General features: G+C 37.3%; 1 long non-coding RNA gene across 3 annotated transcripts; it reads left to right on the top strand.

Moving 5' to 3' along the window:
- Positions 1 to 4,253: 4,253 nt before the first annotated feature.
- Positions 4,254 to 23,586, top strand: LOC126050375 (uncharacterized). 3 transcript variants are annotated; one of them, XR_007509526.1, is made up of 5 exons: positions 4,254 to 4,395; positions 5,917 to 6,170; positions 7,722 to 7,768; positions 18,880 to 18,987; positions 22,470 to 23,586. It is a non-coding gene; the product is annotated as an uncharacterized LOC126050375 (long non-coding RNA). The 3 variants fall into 3 exon arrangements; XR_007509524.1 differs by lacking the exon at positions 22,470 to 23,586 and having other exon boundaries at positions 18,880 to 19,258; XR_007509525.1 differs by lacking the exons at positions 18,880 to 18,987; positions 22,470 to 23,586 and adding an exon at positions 11,192 to 13,303.
- The last annotated feature ends 349 nt before the right edge of the window (positions 23,587 to 23,935 follow it).

Here is a 23,935-nt window from a genome sequence, read left to right as displayed (position 1 = left end):
GGAAGCGGAGTAGTGGGGTATCCCATAAGGGAATGGGAAATGACATTCCCACGCCCACAGAAACAGCATTAGTTCTGTTCACCTGGCACAAGGCAATTTAGCTTCCTTTCCCTTTTAGGTCTCTTTATTTAGAGAGCTATTTGTATTTTTTGATGTTTCCTTATACACACATATCTGGTAACAACTTTTTTTTATTTTTTCATTTTTTTTAGGGATGGACATGATACACAAAAATTTAGGAAGAGCTGGTTTAAGGTAGTAAGAAAAAAATCTCAGAGGATTAAAATTAACTTGGAGACCAAATAATTATTCTTTTGGTAATTAACAATTGAGAAAACCTATAATTCGCTTAGAAGGTGCACAGTATTTCTGAGGTGCAACCATAGAGAACTGAAATTAGATTTACACTTCAAATCATTACCCTCATTTCCAGACAGGTGACTCACATCTTTTGGAATTAACTTCCACCTGCATAAGAACTCTGCCCTTCTGTCCGGTCTTTAATTCTGGCTACAAGGAGCTGCTTTTGCAGCCTTTTCTCTATTCAGCTTCTTGATAATGTCATGGGATGGAGGTATTCAAAATTCCTAAAGACATATGTAATCAAAAAAAACCCCTAAATTTGCATTAGTAGCAGTCAAAAAAGTACATTAAACCTCTTGGCTTTCCTGAGCAGCTGGGAGTGATGTCTAAATATTTTCTTTTGCTAGGGGTTTATGTCTACTATATCTGAAACCCTTGCTTGCACTGGTACTTTTGACTAACTCCTCGACAAGGAAAATAAATCTCCTGTGTTCTCATTATGGTCATCAGTGGGGCTACCTGTCTGGATTTCAGAGGATGTTAACAAATTATATTACATATAGCTTAAAGTTGCCGCATTGCTTTCACTCTGAATTCACAGCTACAGCTATGTAAACAGGTTCAGGATTTTTAGAGTCACATTTTTAATGGTTCATGACCTCATGCTGTCACTGTTGGTTGTTACATGATAAACACATTGAAGTACAAATGATAAATTTACTTTGACTGATTTAACCTGTTACCTACAGTATAAGTTTTTTCCCAAATTACTACATTAGTCTGACTACTGTAAATAGTACCTGTTGTTTTACTGACTAGTGTTTTGGTATGCTCTTTCTGGGAACAGATATTTATTTTTTAAGACCTTATTTAGAATTCAGAACAACTGATTTTTACTAAGGAATCCTGAATATCCCAGGAGCCCCTTAGGAGCAAGTGGATTGACCAACTCAGGTGGAGAGATATAATAGTCAGGAATGGCTAAGAGACATCCACTGAGGGAGAGTTCAGCTTATAAACTGCAATAAGCATTTTATATACAGCTGGAAACGGAGAGACCATTCAGCTTATCTTTTCACCAAAGACTTCCAAAGAAGCATTAAATAATGTGTCATAATGTGCAATGGTATCATTATCATCTTCAGCTATTGCCAACATTTCAGACTCACCATTTATTTTTAACCTGTAGGTCAATACAAGTCAGACTTGAAGAGGCACGGAGGTAAAGACTGCACCAGCCCTAAATATCAGCCAGAACTGCTTTTTACTCTGCTTTCCAGAGCGCTAAATTCACCCAAGTTCTTAAGTGCAATAGGTAATGTTTTTTACAGACATTTAATTTCTGAGCATTTGAAGAGAATAGGGTATGTGACTAAATCCTCATCTGGTTTTAATAATTGGACTTACCAACAGATTTACAGCAGCTGAAGATGTGCTGTTATCACTAAAATTAGATACTGGCCTGATTTTTCAATGGAGAAATAACTAATAGACAGTGAGAATATTTGTAATGCTAATGAAAATGTTTTCTCACCCAGGCTTTTAGTCCTGGACTTGGGCTATGTTTTCTTCATATGCTCAGACTTTTCTCATATTAGGCCAGCTCTACTAGTAATGTACATTATCACAATGACCTCATTCTCATGTAATTCTTTACATTTCTTAGAATCTGGAAAATGAAGGACCAATTCATTTGGCTAGGATAAAATTAAATAGACACTTAGTTCCAGAAAAATTGGAAACTTACTTGTTGATGCTGGCTATGATAACTATCTATTTTTATTGTATTGTTTTTCTTTGCAATACACCATTACAAGTTGGAAAACACCCTAAAACTTAAAAACGAGCTCAGAATACTACAGTCCAAAGCATTAGCATTACTCTCCACTAGTGCTATTGACAGCATCAATTAACTGTGTTAAATAGTGCAGAAAATGTAAAAATTAGATGCATCTTCATTTTGAAGCAAGCTCTATCTGTGTTGTAGTGTACTTTTTAAAAGTATAGTAAAATACTTTTGTGTACATACAGCATGGCAACTACAACTGCAGGCTGCAAGAGAAATATCCTAGGAAAGTGCTCTAGCTTCTGTATGGCAGGTATCAAGGAAATCAGACTTTCAATGGGAAGAAACAGATCCTGAAGTAGGAGGAAAGCAAAACTGGCAGCTTGCTCACCACGTGCCTCTCTAAGTAAATTTATGTCCATGGCAAGTACTAAAATGAGATGTGTAACACTGCTTTAATACTCTGTGTGCTAATGACAGTATTTCATCTCTATGTAGATGGCAGGCACAATGTTTTCTTAGTTGCCATGGATTTATAAATCCCAGAACATAATTTTCCATCCATTATTCTAATGTAGTTTTGGTAAAACTCATCAGAAAACATCATTCGGAAAGGATTTTTAAAAGATTTTCGGTTTGATGGAGATTTCATTTGAACAGAGAAATTTCTGCATCTTCTCATTTTCATAACAGCTGCTCATGGAAAGCCAAGTCAGTTCATCAGACAACCTGAAACTTTTTGAAAGAACTTGTACCATAGAGAATCTGGTAATTGTCTTGCTACTGTGATGGTTAGAAAAGCCTTTAATGGACAAAAACCCACTTACAATTGTATCTACAATGTCAAAGTATGGTTTCAGTATACCAATGAAGCTACTTAGTGATGTGGAAAGGTTAACAGCATGTCTTCTTTGCTATAATTAGATAACAGTTTGTTACAACACTTAAAATTGAAAGCCAGAGGCAAAAGATGTTCTTGTCTCATTGGTACATTTTTCACAAAGTTGGGACTATTTAGTAAAGTTACTATTGCCAATTTACATCAATGTAACAAAACTTAAAATCTGTTCCAGTGGTTTTCATTTACCACTGCATATGCAAATCCTTATCTTTAATTTAACTGGAAGATCTTAAGGGAAATATCTCATTTGTAAAGGAGGGAGAATTCCAGCAGAAAAAAAAAAAAACCCAACAAAAAAAACCCAAAAAACCAAGAAAAATGTGAGTTTCACCTTCATCCATACTGCTTTCCAGGGAGGGGTTTATCTCACCAGCAAAGAATGAAGATCTTATGTCAGTTAGTGAGAGAGATTCTCTTACATCCATGCAGAAGGAGTGACTCATAGACATGTATAGGATAAAGCAGTGCCAGAAGATGAATGAAAGTGTTAAAGGAAATACTGTGATTAAAAATTGGACATAGGTCCTGTAACATTAGTATTTACTTGCTGATATACAAGATTAAACAATCATTTTATGACAAGGTTTCATTTTATGCAATGTTTTCATCAAGTGAGATAATTGGTAGAGGCAGGATGAAAAAAAGAAAACCTCTATTTAAAGTTTTTTAGTGAGTTGATTTCATTTTTTAGCATCCGGAGCTCTGAGGAACTGAATAGCTCTACCAAAGCCAGATAGCACATGGGCAGAAACTAGGTAAGCCAAGTTCCCAGTGTCAGCCAATTAAACATGTGCTGATTTCCTGGTGCAGGCAGATATCTCCACAGGGACAGTGTCACTCCACCTAGAATTTAACAAGCTGGAATTAACATCCGTACCACTCAGTGTACATCTCACCTGCTGTATGTGACTCACAGTCACTAGTGGACTCTGTGATATCTTTTGGTGTGTAGTTCTATAGCTTGACTAGTTGATATATAAAATGTCTGCTTTTGCTAAGTTTTAACTTGTTAACTGCTAGTTTCATTTGACCCTGTACTAGAAAAGACAGGAACGATCACTTCTGCTCTCTTCTTCTCACAGTTTTACAGGCTTCAGCTAGGGCCCCTCAGTCATCTCTTTTACAGCTTGACAAGTCCTAGTCTACATAAGCTGTTCTTTGTATGGAAGCTCTTCCAGACTTTCAGACATCCTTCTCTGACCCTAATCCAGTTCTTATATCTTTTCTGAGATGGAAGGACAAGGTCTGTGCAGAGCAGGCAGAACATATGCACCTCCTAGAATCTACGGGGGTATACTGATGCTCTGTTTATTGCCTGTTCAGCACACACCAGACTCCCCAAAGACAGATGGCTCTCGCTGTCTCATTTTACACCTTTATAGCTTGGAAACAGACCATTTCACAGGTAAGGGATTTCTTCTGCAAACTGTCTTTCCAAATAATGTTCTGCTTGGTGGTCTGCATATGATAGTAGATCTCCACATATAGGCATGAAAGAGGTAAATGTTGTTTAAATTGCATATGAAATTAAGAGTCTTATTGACTGCTAGTAGTGAATCAGGAAAAAAACCACTTAGCTCAAAGTGGAATAGGACCATGAAGTGCAAACAAAATGAAATCCATCCTAGTAGGACGAACACATTTTCATTCTGGAAGAAAGCATTCTTGGCTATGTCTTCTGAAGTGAGTTACATCTGGGAAAGAAGGGAAGCTTGGTCTGGTTCTGATAGAGATTTCAATACCATCTAGAGATAGAGGAGAACTCATTTAGAAATTCAATAAAATTTGGAACAGTCTTCATCATGAATAGGAATTGAATAGTACCATATGTATGAATCTACAGATATGAGCAATACTCTCTACATGCTATACAACTTGTGCTTCCATCCAGCCCCTAATATATACAAAATGAGAAACATAACCCTTTTTTCATTCTTTTTTGCCCATTATGGATAAAATTATGAGCCCCTCTAGGACAGCATAAGCTCCAAAGCAGGGATCAATAGTTGATTCAGCTGAAGGGAGTAAACGGTCCACAGATATCTACAAACAAAAAAATGTAGACACAAAGAAGGTGGCACAATAATAAGGTGTCTTTTTAAGAAGCTGTATCTTCACAATATGCCAACAGTACGTATTAAAATCAGAGACAGAGTTAAGAGCACTCTTAAGGTAAGTGTGGAAAACAAACATGGTCGCCAGCTATTCATGGGACAGACAGAACTGCTTATAAATGCTGAATTTACCAAGAATTTACACTGACTTGGCAATTCTTAACATGAAAATTCACCTTAAAGTACCTATATAAGCTTGAACAACCTTCATTTAGATTGGAAACTAATTTGCACACAATTAAAAGCCACCTGAAAGGATAAAAAGAAACCATCATTATTTCTATATTAAGCATTGTTACTGTATGTTACACAAACCAGCTCCAGCTTAGGTTAACTCTAAACCCCACAGTATTCCCTGATACCTAGTGCTAAGGTACTACTTTTTATTTAGGCAGTATTGTCACTTTCACAGTCATACGTTGAGTGATAAGTACTTGGCACTAGAGCTGGTTTTCATCTGGTTTAACCCATTTTTGTGTGAAGTCTTCCAAATCTAATTGTTTCCCCTGAGTTGCTGATATCATAAGCCTTTTGTAATTCAAAATAAGATCTAGCAGTATTGTTCTTCCTTTTGATAATTTACAGTCAAAAAAAAAGGAACTTTGAATTAAAAGAAAAGTACAAAGTTACCTTAATTTCAAAATCAAAACTAAAACCTACGGGTGTTAGGTTTTATTCTTGAATGCATTAGTAATTAGCTCTCTAGCATTAATAACTTTGCCCTAGATACCGAGATCAATGAGATGTAGGAGCTAATATGGTTGGGGTTAACTTAGTCTGAGTTCTAATTATTTACTTGCTATACTCTACAGAAGCAGACAGAAAGGGATTCAGTGCAGAAAACATAAAGAAACATTCCTCTGGACGCCTGCAGATTCCTCTTTTCAGAAGTGGGCAGAGGAGAAGATAAAAAGGGATCAGGATGAGATCAGGAGGGATTGTCTTCTGTCTGTTTAGAGGCATGAAGCTCCTTTCTGAAGAAGGAAAGTCTTAACCATACTTTGAAAACAATGCTACAAACACCAAAAACATATTTAATGGTCTGTGTTAACAACTAAAACTGCGGGTAAGTGTGATCTTTACTGAGACACTAAACAGATTTAAGTGTCGCTTGGCCACACTAAGGCATATGAGCAAGAAAAGTAATATGGTGTCATTCTGCATTGATAAAATGTACAAATGAATGACACTTTCTTGTAATTCACTAATTTAGCTGAGGAATAGGAAGGCATTAAAAAGATAACAAGTGGGGAGTGGGGAGACAACTGCTACACTTAAACATTTTAATGGTATCTTTAGGTTCATTAGTTAATTTTAGATATTAGCCAGAATGTTTTATAAATCACTCCTGCTATCCATAACTGACTCATCAATACATAGTCTAGATAAGTTTCTTCAACCTCTAATTGCACAACCTTAGTTCTGAGGAGCTCTGTGTCTATAGAAATTCTTTCAGCTAGAATTAAATTTGATTTATCCAGCTCAAAAATGAGGAAGCACAAAAATTGATCATTGCATTAGAGAGATTTGGAAAGTGTTTCTACAACCAGAGCAGACTAAGAACTTACATCTTCCCACTATGAAACACCCAGCTAACACCTGTGTGTTTACTTTTTCACATTAATTATAATGGAATGACACATACAGAAAACTCACCTCCCTATTCCCTCTCCTCTACGTTTCACCATTTCTTTGTCCGTTGAGAGAGAACCCGTGTGTCAGTTCCTCAGCACCCAGGGAGAGATAACGCCTTTTGTCGCTGCTACCACAACTAAACAATAGTAGGCAGCAGCATTAGAGACTGAGGAGGTATGGAAAAATTTCAACACTGCATACACACCAAGGAATTTCAAAAATGGTGTGTTTCACTGTAAATAAACATTACTGCACATTATTGCCACAGTGTGTCTCTCTTCAATACTCCTATGTTCATTTGGGCAGCGTAAATGAAAGTGAAAATAAAGTTTACAAAGTAGGTTAGAAGTGCTCTTTCTTGGTCACATTACATTTGTCAATCATAAATAGTTGTAAATGTTTTCTGCTATTAGTAAACATTTTGCTTTTGATCTTTACATAGAAAAAGGACACAATTTAGCCTAATTAAACTCTTTTATAAATCTAAGCTAAAATTTCAACATACTAAAACAGTAAACAGAAAAATACACTAATGTTACAATTTCATAACCTAATACTGTGCAAAATCGGTTCATACTTACAGACCATGTTCTGCCTTTAGACAGTGAAATGCTTTAACACCTATTTCATTAGTCTGGTCTAGTTGAATCTATTCCCTGACACATGAAATACTGATGAATCCTCACGTACCTCCTAACTCTTCTTGTGCATTTGAAAGAGATGCAGCAGGTATTGGGTTTGTTCTGTTTTAGCTGATCACACAATCCTTCTTTTAAGAAATGCCAGCCCTCCTCTGGCAGACAGGGATCCAGTTTCCATGGTCCTGTTATGGGGCAGCAGGGAGCCTGGCCAGAGTTCCACTCCTCCTTCCCTGCTGTACTAGGTGTTCCTTCCAAATCTGGCCCTAAAGGACTGATAGAACAAGAGATCAATGAATTTGGCATCAAGGTCACTTATAAAATGCCTGTGTCTCCTTTGACAGCCTAAGAAGAATGAACTTTTCCTGGCTGGGTCCTCTCAGGAGTTGTGGTAAGGATGGCCCGTCTGACCTGAGTTCAGATCCCAAGTGAAAGCAGCAGTGCAGAAACACCACATTTATTTTTTTAATCTTAGTTCTAAACAATTTTCACATCTCCTCCCAGTCTTCCTGGAAAAGGCTCAGATTCAGTTTGGTTTAAGCACTGGGCAGAGGTTCAGTAAGACTGCATCCGCAACAGCAGTTTTCCTGAGAAGAGAGAATCATGTTCAGAAGAAAAATAAAGTAGAATAAACAGTTGAAGAAACCTAAAGCCTCTTCCTACTCCCACCTCTATGAAATATCAGCAAGCGATTAGATTATATTTCTCCTACACATTTTCTTTAATATAAGAAAGGGACACACATAGTTTAACTCCCAGCAGTAATTCAGATTAGTCTGGAAAATAGAGTTCTCTACTGGACTGTATTTGCATTTAACCTATTAGATAAATGCTCAGCCAAAGCCTCCTCTCACTTACACAAAGAAACCTACTGGTTACAGCACAGTGTAGTTGTTACATGAGGGAAGAATTTGTCCCAGTCTCTTCTGTATGACCTGTGGTTTTGGTATGCTCCTCGCAAAGCATCTTATGAGGATATCTTACCTTACATACATATCTTACCACCTTTGTGCCAAAATATTCTCAGGCTTCAGTAATTTTCACCCCCTCCTTCTCCAACCTCGAGACTCTCATCATGGCAGTTTGGCTTTGGCACAGGTGCTCAAAACTAGATTAGATGAGGGAGAGAAAAATAACTTGATAGCCTAGTGTGGGCTGTCATGAAGGCTGCATTGGCGCTCATGTGAGATAGTCAAGTTACTCAAGAGTAGTAAAGCTTCAAGAAAATTATTCAGCTCATCTCAATGCCTCCTCACTTCAGCAGTTCTTGTAACAGGTCCAAAATATACTGTAAATACTAATTTAGAACAATGAAACTATTTTTGCTCAGTATGGATAAATCAATACCAAATGTTTGGTAATATTATTTAAGGAAATAGTAGTGCTTTTCCTAAAATGTTTGTGTCTTGATTGTTTTAGTTTTAAATCTATGGCATGGAACAATAGTTCACTAAATGTTTTTTGCTGAAGTATCTTCAAAGGTATTGTAGGACAAAAAAATTAGTTTAGATACCTGTATAGGGTCTCTGCCTCTCTCCCTCCCCCTCTCCCTGTATATATGTTTATTAAAAATACACCTTTTCAAATGGCCTTCCAAGGCACTCCCTAAAGAAAACAGTAATTCAGTAAGTGGAAGGCATTATGAAAACAACCGAAAGCAAGGTTTTGCTTTAAACACAGACATTGAACCAGCAAGACAAACTTCTGCAGGGATGAACTGCAAATTTGAGGGGCAGGGCACTCAAGGCAGACCTCACCAAAGGAATTCCTTCTGAAACCTGGTGTTGACAAGATAACAGCAGTGTTAGCTGTTACAACAGCAAGGCAATATATAACTCAATATGCAAGCTGTGACATACATTAGCTAAAATTAAAGAAAACGTTAGTCAAAGCAAGGTGAAGGATTCTCAGTTGACAACAGGATCAGCAGTAAGAAGGTAAATTCAAATGTGAGATCACATCTCCCATCAATAAGATCAGTCATTATGTATGTGGCTTCTGCTATTACATTTAATGACCAACACCAATACAATTTGCACCAAAGAAAATGGAGAAACAATCAAAGTTATATGTGACCGCATATCCACATGTGGGGATCTCTTCCTTACTAACATTTCTTTATAGACGATGAGGAGCTCAGTACAGTTTTATATTTCCTGTACATTTTAACATGGCCTAAAAAAGGTCAGGAAGGGAATACTCCACAGTCGTGCATAGCTCTAACAGGAGCTTTTCCACAACTCTTCAAAATAATTTATAGTATTCAAATCTCACCTTCTCTTCTGGAAGGCTCTACCTTATTAAAGTTATAGCATAGGGAAAGAAATAACTTTCACATGGCACATGCTTTGCAACTGTCCAAAGTCTGCGATCAGAGATAATAAAAATGTCAGGCAGACAGCACTTTTCTGGGTCTGGACAGAGTGATGTGAGAGGGACCTGCCTGGCTTGTTTGAGTGGTATAAGAACAATAGCTGCAATGAGGTGCACCTCAAGTTAATGTAGAAACCCCTTGATAACTAGAAGTTGTAAGACTGGCATTTCAAACAGAAAATCTGGTTTCCTATGAGCTTTACCTCCTTTGAAATGTGACTGTGGGCCCATCACATTTCCCAGGCAGTCTGAAAACGGATGCTTCTTTGTACTTGCAACCTCTTCTGATACTGCTTTCCTAAGAAATTCGCTTTAGGCAAATATCAGTGTAGAATTTAAGACTGGCAAAGATATGCTTATTAGAACTTCTCACAATTTTTTTTTTTTAAAGGAGTTAAAACTATGGTGATGGACTGCTGGATTTTTATGGAGAGGAGAGGAGAGGAGAGGAGAGGAGAGGAGAGGAGAGGAGAGGAGAGGAGACCAAACTTGCAATTTAAAGAAGATTCAGCAAATCTTTCAGTCTGAACTGAAATTCTCCACTTTCATCAGAAGACAAACATATCATCAATATTTTTTTTTCTATTCTAAGCATAAAGTTATCATCTCCTTTTAGAATGTATTTTGCTTGCTCTGTACTTTCTGTATGCTGGTATGAACTAACAGAAGTTTTATTTTTATCTGCTAAATCTATTAACTTAAAATATCCTTCTGTAACATTCTTCTAATGCATCTAATATGAATATATTGTAAAGGAACTGTAGCCAAAAAATATATAACCTCTCTTAGACATTAAATTTTAATCTGTCTATGGAAACAAGCCCTCAAAATATGAAAATCCATTCTGGCCTTTTGTATATAAGATATGAATATGATTCACACTTGATAAATGAGTTTTAAACTGGAATTTTTTTAGGAGGGAACTATTAATTATACTACAAGCCTCATTCTTTTCATCATCCCATGTTGCACAATTTTTTTAAAAACTATACTTTTTTCATGAAATAGCAGTTTGTAACAGTTTTATAAACTTTAAGTGACTCTTTCCCAAAAATTCTTACAGATATTGGTTTCTCAATCTACTTATCTTATATTCTTAAACTGTTCTTAGGAAAGGAAGCACGCTACTGTTAATCTTTCACTCACATCAACAAAAAGCTTTTTAAATTCGCACCAAATAAGGCTGCAACTTAAGAAGATTTTCTTTTTAAATATGGGTAATAACCACTTTTCTTATTGCTACCAATTAAAATATAAAACAGGAACTGTGAGATATATGTCAAGCACTGATCAGAAATATAATGAACAGGAGCATCATGCAACATTTATACCAGCAATAGGTATTCTTAATTCAAAATTTAATGTGAAAGATTTTTCTTATGTGACTCTAACCACAGATAATCTGAGCTGAATCTTAACAAGTTGTTATGTTCTCCTCCAGTATCACCACAGGGAACTGCAGCGTGGCTGAGGCTGGCGGGTACCTCTGGAGCTCGTGGAGTCAGGCCTGCTCTGAGCAGGGTCAGCTCAGGACTGTGCCCAGCCTGGTTTTGAGTATCTCCAAGGATGGAGACTCCACAACCTCTCTGGGCAGCCTGCTCCACTGTTTAACCACCCTCACAGCACAAAAGCTTTTTCTAATGCATTTCAGGTTTTGCCCATTGCCTCTTCTCCTGTCAGTGGGCATGACTGAGAAGAGTCCCCTTCTCTCTTCTTTACCCCCCCCCCCCCCCCCCCCATCAGGCATTTATGCACATGGATAAGGTTCTCCTGAGCCTCCTCATGTCTGGGCGAAACAGCCCCTGCTCTTTCAGTCTCTCCTGCTATGAGAGATACTTCAATGACTGAAGCCATTAGCAGCCTTTTCAGAGTGTAGTGTGGGTGAAGTGTGTCCTTGTACAGGAATCAGAACTGCATGTTTCGATATACAAAAGCTCTATGTCTCTTTTGTGTACTGTTGTTTACTTCATTAATAACCTTATTCAAGTAGTGCAGTGGGAGAACCACATTTCACTTTTCCCTATTTGACCTGCTAACTTCTTTCTCTAGCCTGTATACAAAATGTTACAGAAATCCTTCTGAACTTTGAATCATCTACCATCTATACCAAGATATTATCCTGTACGAAATATCAGTGATTCCCCCCCCACACACACACACACCAAAATGTGTCATGGTTACCACAAATGGCAGTTCATAATTCCATTGGAACTGCCAGACAGAAAACAGTGAACATTTTTGTCTTTCACATTTCCTTTTAAACTTGATTCCCAGAACTTCTGTGTTCCAATCCTTTGTAATAGTAATGTGAAGGCTAATGAGTTTATTGACTTTATAGATAGTTTTCACTTAACAGGAAAGTAAAATTCTTAGAAACAAACTACAGCTAAGACCTTCAGTCACCAGCGTGAACATCTCTTAATTAGACAGTAATAACTATCTCCAACAGAAATATGTTCAGAAACTGGCTCCAGAAGTATTGTCTACTTGTATCAGATTTCAACTGGAGATGAATAAACACTTCCGCTGTAGGAAAAATGTGAAAAGCTAAGGCAAATAAAGAGCTCTGAGCAAGAATGACAAGGCAGTGAAAAGTAAAGCAGCATAAAACCCAGTATGACTTCACATGGACCCTTTATGGCACCGAGTTAGGAAGTGATAAACATCTTCTCAAAGGAGCTGGCACATTCACTTAAAAGGCAACAGCCATTTCCAGAAAATGGTTAGAAATGCAGAGTTAAGAACAGAGGCAAACCAAAGTCACAGAGCCCATGTATATTCTTTGTGTGTATACATATGTGTCTGGAATGGGGAGGAGGATATTGTTTCCAGGTCTATCAACTGCAATCAAATCACCTAATTTTGCATTCCTAGCTAACCCCTTTGTTAATTATCAGGATGTTACAGCTGGCTGATTTGAAGATAGCTACAAAAAAAAGGGAATATGTTTCATAAATTTTGTTTTCTTTCCATATTTTCTCTTAGTTTTGCCTTTTTTACTAAAGGCTTGATATAGAAAAACTGGAAGAATAAGGGCAATGGATTTTAGCAAAATAATGATGAAGATTTTAAGTAAAAAAAATAGCAAAATTATTTTATTATAAAATTATGTTTACTTAAATTATATTATTAACCCTACACTCTCAACCTTCAAAATGCTTTCTATAATAATAGATGTATCATTTAAGTAATTTCAAAGTGTACAGCACTAGAGAGATACAATTACCACTGTTTTTTCTGCTGAGTATTTTTTTTTGATCCTCAGCATTATAATATTCCAATTTAAAATTACTTTATAGCTCTTCTCCAAGATTTGCCCTGAAAAGAGTGCTTTCTTCTACTTTTTCATTATTGAAGGTCTATTTTTTTCAAAACTTATTACAAAATCTTGATTTCTGTTCGTAAGAGAACAGTAACACTGCTATTTTCAGCATTTTAAATACACCTCCATATTAGAAATATAACCAAAATACAGTGAAATACCTTGCTATGCACCATAAACCTATCTCTAAAACCACTTATAGTTGGAAAATTTTGTATTGAAAAGTAAATTATTTTTGCTTCTATATTTCATCAACATATATAACTATGCCATTACTGTGTCAATAATTAGGCATACTATATTACTCATTCTTAAAGGAAAAAAAAAAAATTGCACATATTTTAGTAGACAGGTTACTGCTAAAAATATTTCTCTTTCAATTTTGTTTTTGTTTGCAAAAAAACTAAATAAAAGTCAAGTACAGTAACTTTTGTACCTTCAAAATGTCTGGATTCTTTTTCTCAGACATCAACAGATCTAGCTGAAGATTAAAATACTGAATTAACTCATTTTCTCTCTAGTTATTTACACATTCATCTGCACATATAAGCAGTCATCTGCCATAAGTATATCAGTCAATCTAAAGAAATCTGAGAACAAGAAGAAAATATGGTACATGATTTTTTTGTTCTTTTGCCATAAACAGATTTCAGAGAGAAAACAGTTGTGCCAAATGCTAAAGCTGCTGAGTGTCAATGGTTTATGGAAGTTTATAATAAAACCCACATTCTTCAGGATTTCAGCTCAATTTTTTTCCCTGATGTAATTTTAATACTTCCATAAATATGGCTGATAAGATGCTGAACAACATTATTTCCAACTTAAGCCTACTTCTTTCTCCCACAGTATAATAATGATGTAATTTAGCCCACTTGAGTCAAAGTAAATCATGCTATTAATATAGCAAACTGCTAAATGTTAATCTAAAGAATCCTTTGAACTATTTCTTTAAGGGTTTTCCTTCCTCTAGTGGTTCCATGACAGTACCTTTGAAGGGCAATACAGAGGAAAGTCATCCGTCTGAAAAAAATGAAAATTTAAGTTCAGATCCCAATTATGCCTTCTCCTCTAGATCCTAGATATATCCTTCTCTCTGTTCCACCCAATTGTTATACCTGTTCAACAAATTTCCACTTACCAAAGGATCATTACCATTCCCAGGGAGCAATTTATTGAAGAAAACAAAATCTTCTCTTTTCCTAAGCCACTTGGAAGAGCACATAGCGGAAAGCAAAATGAAGGTCTGCCTCCAACATCAGAGGTATGTCTCATTTGTGAGGGACAGGTTGGGAGCAAGCAATATGAAGGACACAACACTGCAATGATGGTTTCTTTTTGTACAACTATTTTAGCAGGAGTCTTCAATCTTGTTCTTTAAACACTGTGCAATTAAATAACAAATTATGGATTAGTAAACTGACCAAGTAGAATAAATATTTAACTCCTTGTTTGGAAATCGGGGCTGGTTGTGGTGCTTCTGTAGTAGGAGAAGATGGCAAACAATCAAAACACTATGCATTGCTAATATGTGCTAATATATGTTGTCCTATAGGAAGTTAATATAATAAATATTATTTGTTTTGTAGAATAAGAGCCAGCAAGAATAAAAGCATCATTATGCTGGATGCTATAGAGAGTGCGAGATGACGCGTATCTCCAGCACTTTACAAAGCAAATATAAATTCTGCACTTAATGTAATTTGCAAGTGAAGTCTTCTCAGTGTCAATATTGCTAGAATAGAAGAAATGCAAGTTCAAAATTGTTTCCATAATTCTGTGTGATTTCATTTTTAGAGTGACTAACCTGGAAATGTGGAAAGTCTTAGCAAAGTTCACTTTTCCAACTGTTGATAGTTTCCCTGATCAGCTGACCACAAATAGGAGTATTATCCAGAGCACCTGACACTTAGAGATTAAAGGTGAAAACATGCATGGCCAGTGTAAACTTAAAGTTTTAGCAAAAGTGACAAAATCTATGTTACAGTAAAATGTTTCCCTACTGACATAGTGACAAGTAAACACCTATAATTAAGGGGGACATGGCAGGAATACTTTCTCATTTCTATTTTCAAGGTAAACTTAATTAAAATAAATAATGTAAGAAATCAGACATATATAGAAAACTGTCTTCCAGTGAGTGAAAGATAATCCCTAAGGGATTCAAGGAACACATTAATGAAACCTTCACATTTTGAGGCCATGACAGTATTGGTAGCCCTTCAATGTATAAAGAATTCGCATGGCGCCAGCAGTATAGGTTTGCTTGTAACAGCAGTACTATCACATTAGTACCACATTGTCCTGATTTTGTGTGCAGTTTTACACAGAAAACTTGACACTGGACTAATCTGATTAGCACGTTGTGCTTTCTAGTGGCTTGGCTTTATGTTGACAGGATCTAGTGGTAACATTGCAGCTTTCCTTGCAGAAACTAATCTGTGCATATTTTTTCATTGCAATGCCTTTGTGATTCTAAGGACCCACTCAAAGCATAACAATATATTGAAATTGTTTATGAGCTGAAGAAATACAAAAGCAAGGTTTGGAAGAATTTTTAAGAATGTCACCCTGAAAACACTGGCATGCTTAAGTTTAATCCCTGCTCACATTTGAGTCCCAGTCATATAGATTAAGAATACCAAGACAAGAGAGGTCATGACACTGATAAAACTGTGCCCTATTAATTATATTTTTATATATGTGTGCCTGTCCATGTGTGTGTATACTATATACACACATATATAAACATATTATATATAAAAACATATATGTAACTACATTAAACATAGATGGTGGAGCAATTAAATGAGAAGTGGGAGACTTGGATTCACTCAAACTGGCTGGGATGAAGATAAGGTAGTCTTTGAATCCCATGTCCCTTATAAGTCCTACCTTTCAATCCCCGTTCTACAGAGTATTTCACATTTGACAATAAATAGCAAATGCAGTAAATGTAGAGACAAACCCTGTAGCCTGGTTATTAGGGTACTTTTCTGCTGCTTGAACCCAAATTCCTCAGGCTGAGAAAAACTACAACTGTTTTGTCCCATTTCCTAGGGAAGTACTGAAACAACAGTTAAGAAGAAAGCCATCCTGAATCCCTCCTGGGTGCATAAATATCTTCTTCAGCACAGCCCTCTTACTGCCGTAAGGGCTGGCTTTAAGGAGCTTGCGGCTTAGGCGCTGTGCAAAATGCACCATAAGGTGAGCACACCCTGTGGAGAGGGGTGAGCTCCCGGTTTAGGCTTCTTTGAAGACCTTCAGATGCAGGCACTGCTCCCAGCTGGACTATCTAAATAGCAGAGCTGGACTATCTGAATAGTATTTATGGGAACAGATATTTAGCTTTAAAACGAGACCAAAGGCGGTTCGAGTGTCTGTCAAAAATAGCCTGAAGAGGGTCCTGACTTCACTGAACCACAAGATCATGTGGCTTGTTTCTGACAATTTTTTACTACTCCTGGTTTTTCCCAGTTATTATATGGCAAGACTTCATACTTAAATGCAAGATTGCAATTTTTGCTCTGGAGAACAGGGATCTAGAAAGTAAATTCTTTGGGTTTAGTATTTATATCTCTATCAGATGCAACCCAGTGCTTGTAGGGGCCCTTGCACTGTGGAGCACGGCCCTGCAACTGTGCTCTCCTGGGAAAAGCCTCTGCTTCATGCTCCATATCTACGTGTCAGGATCCAGATTAGCCCATGACACTTGAATGTCTGTTTCTCCATAAATCTAGTCGAATACATTCCTGCTTCTGATTTTATCATGCCAAAACCTGGTGTTCTAACTTGAAGACAATATGACTTAACTTTTTAAAAATAATGGTAATATATCATCCCTATTACTTTAACTCCTCATTCCCAAAAATTGCACTTACTTTTGCATTTTTGTCACTTATTTTATAAATTATGACAGATCTCACTTCTCCTTCATCCTAATTATTTCATTATTTTCCCATCCATGTGGCTCCCATTCAATTGTGTCATTTATTTTGCAAATGAATAGTGCATATGGTGCCATTTTGCTGCATCTAAACAGCAGTCATTCTGTTCAGTATGCAGATGAATACTGCATACACAGTTATTTTCACTTAGATAACTTACTCTAGAATTATCTAGTTTTCCAGGTATTACAACAGACTGTGTTTACTAGCGAATTATAAACTCTGGGGTCTTTTGCAACAACATCAAGTTTTCTTCAGCACTACTGATTTTTGCACTACTCTTCAGATTTTATTCCCCTATGTCACAAAAACCAAGTGGTTAATTGCCTTTCTCTTTTGGAGAAAGCATATGCTGCTAGTACTAGCAGAAGAAAATTTTTTATTCATACTATGCCACATAAAAATTGGAATTCTAACCCTTTGGATTCAAACTGATTATAAGACTTGGCACAAATATTTAAATCTACTGGGGAAATATTTATATCATCTCTATCCTAGTTACTCATCCTAGTATCTAAGCTACCTTGACAGTAAATGGAACTCCTCATTTCTGTGTTCTAATTCGCCTGCCCAAGAGACCTATCATTTTCTGTCGACCATATCGAAAGCCTAGAGTTTTATCTGAGGTGGTTCAAAGAAATCACAACGAGGACTTTCTGCTGAAACAGCCCATGTATTTGCTGTTGACACATTACACTTGTGCTTGTACCTCAGCATCTTGGCACTTCTTAAAAGTACTAGATCTGCGACAGTCTGGTAAAACAGACATCTTTTCTAACCTCTGACCTAGCAGAGAATATTGGAATACTAAAAGATCATGGCCAGCTGGACACTTTATTATCACATTATAATAGCTACATAAACAGAAAAAGTAAAAGCCAGCTAGGTTTGTAGCTTCTGTAAACCAGAACTGCTCCACTGATTTCAATAAAGTGACACCCAGTTGTCTGAATCAACAAACTTGAAAACATTCATTCCCTAAATATCTACTTCTTAAGTTTACTTTCTCTGGGGACTGATCTAATCTAGTCACAACATACTCAACACTCAAAATAAATTGGAGGTCCTTTTTCCAAGAACAAGGTGCAACAGGGTAAAGAATCACATGCCCAAAATATCACTTACCTCAAAATAACAAATGTTACAGTATTTTCATTCCTGAATATCAAAGAAAAGAAAAAGCTTATGTCCTGTCCGCTATACTACAACTTTGTCTGGAGCTGTGAAAGAAGCACAACAGCTGGTCTTTCTGTACAGTTTGAAACTTAGATCCTGAGACCTGGCTTAATCTCATCTAACTTTAATAATTGTATGGATGTTCTGGCCTGGTGTGCCAGCAGACAGCATCAACTAGTACACTAAAGAAAATCAAATGCCTTTACAGGTTTTTGGGGAAGCATGCTCAGAAACAACCCCTTCACCTTCTTACAGGTGTAGTACTGGTTCCTGAAGTACTTCTTGGAAAGACATTGGTGGAAACTTCTCTAAGTAAGGTAGACAGCTTTCTGCTGTGTCAGTGTCATCCCTGGTTCTACCTAGATGTGGAGGGTCACTGGATATTCCTGATTCTGTGGCAATGTGTCAGCCCTGTCATTCAAGGCAGGGTGCCCTCAGCTCTTGTTCTTCCAGGGAAACATCTTCTCAGGCCACTTGTCTATGCCGTCTTCCCAGAAGGTAGGCAAGCTACAACTGGAGTCATCATGATATTGAGGAGGCACAGCTCCAGAGGGCAGAAGCCTGTTCAGTTGTAGAAGGAGGGGGAAAAAGCTCAAACACCAAGAAAGTAAAAGTATAAAAAAAAAAAAAAATATTAATTTAAGGTCTCCCAGAAGGGACTTTATCAGAATTCTCTCTTCTTTCCAGTTTACTCTTTCCATACTTTGAACAAAAGGAAGCATGCAAGCAAGCAAGAAAAAACCCCGGAAAAACTTCAGTCCAGGCTGGCTTCACTTACGCCTCCACTTGCTCCCAGTGAGTGTATACGCATGATGAGTTACATCAGTGTATGGCACACTGTTTTTACAGGATTTGTCCTTGAATCTGTGTGTATTTTGAGGGAGATTTTTCTGACGGGTGTGGATGCTTTTTAAGGGTTGGAAATGTCCCTTGGGGAAGTTTTCATGTCAGCTAAACAATCTATAGAAGTGTACAAGTGTTCTGCATTAGAGTTTCTACATAGGCTTATGTATGCAGAACCATGATTAATACGTTTACTTCTCTCACTTATTTTTTTTCTTTTGGATTTCAGGCTCCAAAATATTTTTGCTAACAGAATTTTGCAAATACTTCCAAGTTTGAATCTTTGAGATTATTGCTCTTCCCAAAAAAGACACTACCAGTGCCAACACAGTTCACGGATGACTGGATGTTATTAAAGTTGGAATTTATCTTTTTTTATGATGATACTGACAGCTCAATATTAAGAATTGAAAAATAATCTTTTAATTTCTCTATTTTTTATCTACCTGTTCGAACTTTGACAAGTTCAATCAGTTTGATTGCTGCTGGATATATCTTTTTCTACTTAAATCTTTGTTGAAAAGAGAGGAAAATTTATTCCATGTTCTGTGTAAAGAACTGCCTGGTTATTATCCCGGCAATTGTTATTACAAGGTTACAGTATTCTCTGAATTCTGAAAAGTGATTACATGAAGAGATTATTTGCATGGCACATTATGCATTAGACCAAATCTCAGTTCTTGCTTCTCTCACTTCCATCTTCCAGTACGTCAGGTCTTTGATTTGAACTTGCATGCTATGATTGCTGTTTTAAATTTCCGTAACGGAGACCTCCATATTGCAACAGGCTTCATTCAAAACAGGATTCTAACGTGACTTCTGTTAACTAACTCTAAACACCTCTGACAGCATCTTGGTTTGTTGCCAACCATATTGCTGCGAGAGATTCCTTCTTACAAGTCACACCGGTGCTCTGCACTATACCACCTGCCAGTGACAGCTCCTTGCATGCCTGGGTCCATTGTCCCTTCTGCCATGCTTTGGACGTGGCATGGCCGAGCATGATAACGGAGTGCCAACCATTCAGTGTTTTGCTTGCTGTGGTAATACTGTTCCATAAAGTAGTGGATTTTGGTATTAAGCCTCCTCAATTTAACAACAGCAGAGAAACAAGGCAGCTCCCTCACTAGAAACAAAATGGAGCTGAGAAAAGCACATTTGGCTAAGTTACAGTCCTGCTACTAACCTTAGCACTGAATATATTGCTTCAGACCTCCTGTCTTCAGTTCATTAGTCAAAACTCCTCTGACACAAGCACGGTTTTGGTATGTTTCTATCTCACAGCCCTTGTTTCTGTCAGTTTTGATGTTGTTGCTATGTATAAAATCAAACTGAGTCTTGTTTTACAATCCCAGTGTTGTCTGTGGAATCTGAGCAGTGCGAGAGCTCCATTAGCGATGTTATTCTTCTCTATGGTCACTGTCACACTCAATTTAGCTCCAGTTTTATTTTTTGCCATAAAACAGCATTCATAGTCACAGTAATTCTGTTACCACGATGATCTGAGAGCCAGTAAAGGACATTAATGAATTAATAAAGTAGTACGTGGCTTAGTTTACAGTCCCCAGAGGATGCTCCGCCTGAGGTGGGATGACTGCAGGCTGTATCGGTAAGTGTCCAACGCTGGGGCTAACCACAACTCAGTGGGCTGTCTGAGAGTGGTCTGCTTTGGTTGGGCATCGACTCACAGGCTGTCAAGGGCTGGGAGTCCTGAAGCGACAGCAGGACAGAAAAGACTGTTTGTTCAGAGGGCTCTGGGAAGGAATTGCAGACTTAACTTTTCTGGTAAGGAGAGCTCTCTCGAGAAGAGGAGCTTTAGGATAAAGCAGTTCCCCAATCCCCAGTAAAATACACTTTCCAAATGTCATAAAACACATGGATTGAAAACACATGCTCATGGCCATCTGTCTGTCCCTCTAGTGATAGATGAACACTGTTTTGCATGAGAGTCCAGCATTTTGTTATGCCTCTACAAGCAGATTATCACTTACTGGCAACCAAAGGATATGCATCCTGTCCCCTTAGCTGTCTGTGGGTGCCTCCTAGCTCAAGGGTGCTCTGTCACTTGGAATCCCCTGTTGCTTGCAGCAGAAGAGGAAGAGTGAGAATGGCTTGGCATTTGACCAAGGCTCTGGCTGAGATGAATGATGGCTCAGAGGCTGGTACTATAAAAAACTCCTTTTTATAGCTTGTCTTTGCCAGGGAGAATAAAGAGAATTTGGTACAGTGATATGACAGGAAGGCATTGTAAAAAATGTCAGGTTATGAATGATTTCTGTGAACTGTTACTATATTGCTGGGACCAGGAGTAAGACCCACATTAGTATATGGTCAGTTGGTCCTCCTATGGGATGAGTAATGACTCAGGCATAGGTAAAAGACAAATTAAAACTGAAGCCTCTACTTTCATGTATATCTAAAATGCATGTAATTTAAAAACAACTTTGGAATAATGTATTAGATGATACAGTAGCAATGAGGCAAACTCACAGTCAAGGCCTTATTGTGCTGTTCACTGTACAAGCAGAGGACAAGAAAACAATTCCTGCTTCAAAAGTGCAAGGCAGGCAGTCATTACAGCAAACCTCCAACCTACTTGTTCTTAAGGCTTCTGTAAGAGGGAATTGTGGAAGAAGGGATGAAAATACTTAATATGTTACTTTTTAACTTAGCAGACATTTTATATGTTCTTCCTGATCCTTTCCATGTTAGGCCCAGGAGCTTTATAAAGGTGAGCAACAAAAGCTGGAACTCTTCTATTTCACTCTACCACAATCTCTTGGCTTTCATTCCAACATTTTGCCCTCCCTCTGAAATACTGCAAAAGTGATCATTTAGTAGTCACTTCCTCCAAGAATCCAACATTCTAGTCTCTTCCACAGATTTTGGACCAGGAGAACTGGGAATAAAGCTACATGTTAAAAGCCTGACACGTGGGACATGATGGCAGAGTGCTGGCTTCTCCAGATGTGAGGAGATAGAGTTGGCAGTTGTGTATTGAACTGACAAAGAAAGGCCCTGCAGAAAAGCTGAAGAGGCTGCAGTGATGAATGCAAAAACCTGAATCTGCAAAGTGAGAGTCTACTCCAACCCTTGCTCTAGATAACCTTTGAAGCTTTGGTTAAATCACTAATCAGTTCCTCTCTGTTCCTCAATTGTCCACCTGTAAAGTCATCTGCTCACATTGTTCCCTTGGTCCTCAGGGTCTTCAAGGGGAAAAGTTATCTTATGTGGTTGTCATTTAAGACAGGAGATGTTTTAGGCAACAGAATGATACTATCTCCTCCCTCCCATTCCCCAAGTACCAATTTAAAAAACAATAAAATCAAACCCCAAAATGTGCATTTTTCAGAATCTAGAAGTCATAGAATTAAAGTTCCTGTATGTATATACATTAAAATATAATTTTTAATCATGTAATCTTTCCTTCATAGGTCTTCACCATTATTAAGTGCAATGGAAGTCAATGTCTGAAAATGAAGTTCTATTGAGGAGCTGTATGTGGCCGCATCAGTTGTAAAAATGGGAAAATACATAAAGAGCTGGAGAAATGAAGCACTTCCTCTTATGGGCAGAGATCTGAAGCACAGAGTTCAAAGGCCATCAAAGTTGGATTTCTGCAATATATAGATGGATAGATGGAGACATACTTCCACAGGCTGATTCACCTCTTCCAGCTTAAACATGAAACGTAAGGTGAATTGTTTTGTGGATGTGTTTGTGCCTTAGTATTGACTACAGAAGAAACCTAGAGGACTAGGTCTTGATTAGACACCTACATTTGAGGTGGCACAACTTGTTTAAGTTAAACCTTATCCTAAATGGCAAAGTGACCTTAGATAGTAGTAGAATGTGAACATTAATTTTACAGAAACTATTTTATAGAGAAGATCATTCTTCAAATCCTATGGTCCCTATACCAGTAATTCTCTTTAATTTAATCTGTGGAGCTCTCAGCACCTTGTAGGCATTCTATTGATGAATGAATAATAACAAAACAATGCTTTGTTTTCTGTGAGTTATTATTAGGATGAAGTAGTGATATTTCATGATAAATAAATTATTCTTTCTGCTGTACAATCAGCCAGTGCAGAAACTTGACAAGAAACACTAAGAGATGCATGTTTCAGAACTTCATTCAAAAACAAGCTATAACTAAGATGGATTTTGTTTTTTAAATATTATTTTTTCTGTTATTATTCTGCAGAATATGAATAAAATTACTCACTTGAGGAATTCTTAACAGATGGTTACCATTTCAGCCTCAGATGGCAGAAAGCCCTAGAACCAAGCAATTACAGAATTCTTTGATGCAGAACCAGCTGAACAGATTTTAATAATTTCTTCCAGATTGGAGACACCTGGCCCCCCAGAAAGTGCTGCAAGCTTGGTGATAGACGTGTGCAATAGAAATATATTCCTGATGTCACCAGCAAGTTTTTGGTGGCAAAATCCTGAAGACCATTAGGACATAATTTTAAAATTACCTTTTTGTTTTCTACTATCAATGCAATGAAACATCGCAAGTGGCCCAGTAAAATAATTTTTAAAATACTCTGAGGCAAGATTGTATTGGTTTGTTTTTCCATTACTGCAAATGTTTTACCTTCCTTCAAAGAATATTGTACAGGATATGGATACTCAACAACACCAGCTTTTATTGCTCACGTTTATAAAGCTCATGGGCCTAACCCAGAAAGGATCAGGAAGCACATGTAAAATGTTACTTTGTCTTACTTACTCTTATTCTATTTTCTTGATGTAACTCTTGCCTTTGGAAGATTTAAAAATATCCCCCTAGATGCAATATCTGTTTAAGAGAAGCCATTACGCCAAACGAACCAGTATGACACTTCTGTGGCAGCTTTCTGCACGGAGAGGAAGGGAAAGGGGCAGCCTA

Source organism: Accipiter gentilis, chromosome 2 (assembly GCF_929443795.1).
Source record: "Accipiter gentilis chromosome 2, bAccGen1.1, whole genome shotgun sequence".
Taxonomy (NCBI): domain Eukaryota; kingdom Metazoa; phylum Chordata; class Aves; order Accipitriformes; family Accipitridae; genus Astur; species Astur gentilis.
The sequence above is the reverse complement of the archived record's forward strand: the minus strand, read 5'-3'. Positions and strand labels throughout refer to the sequence as shown.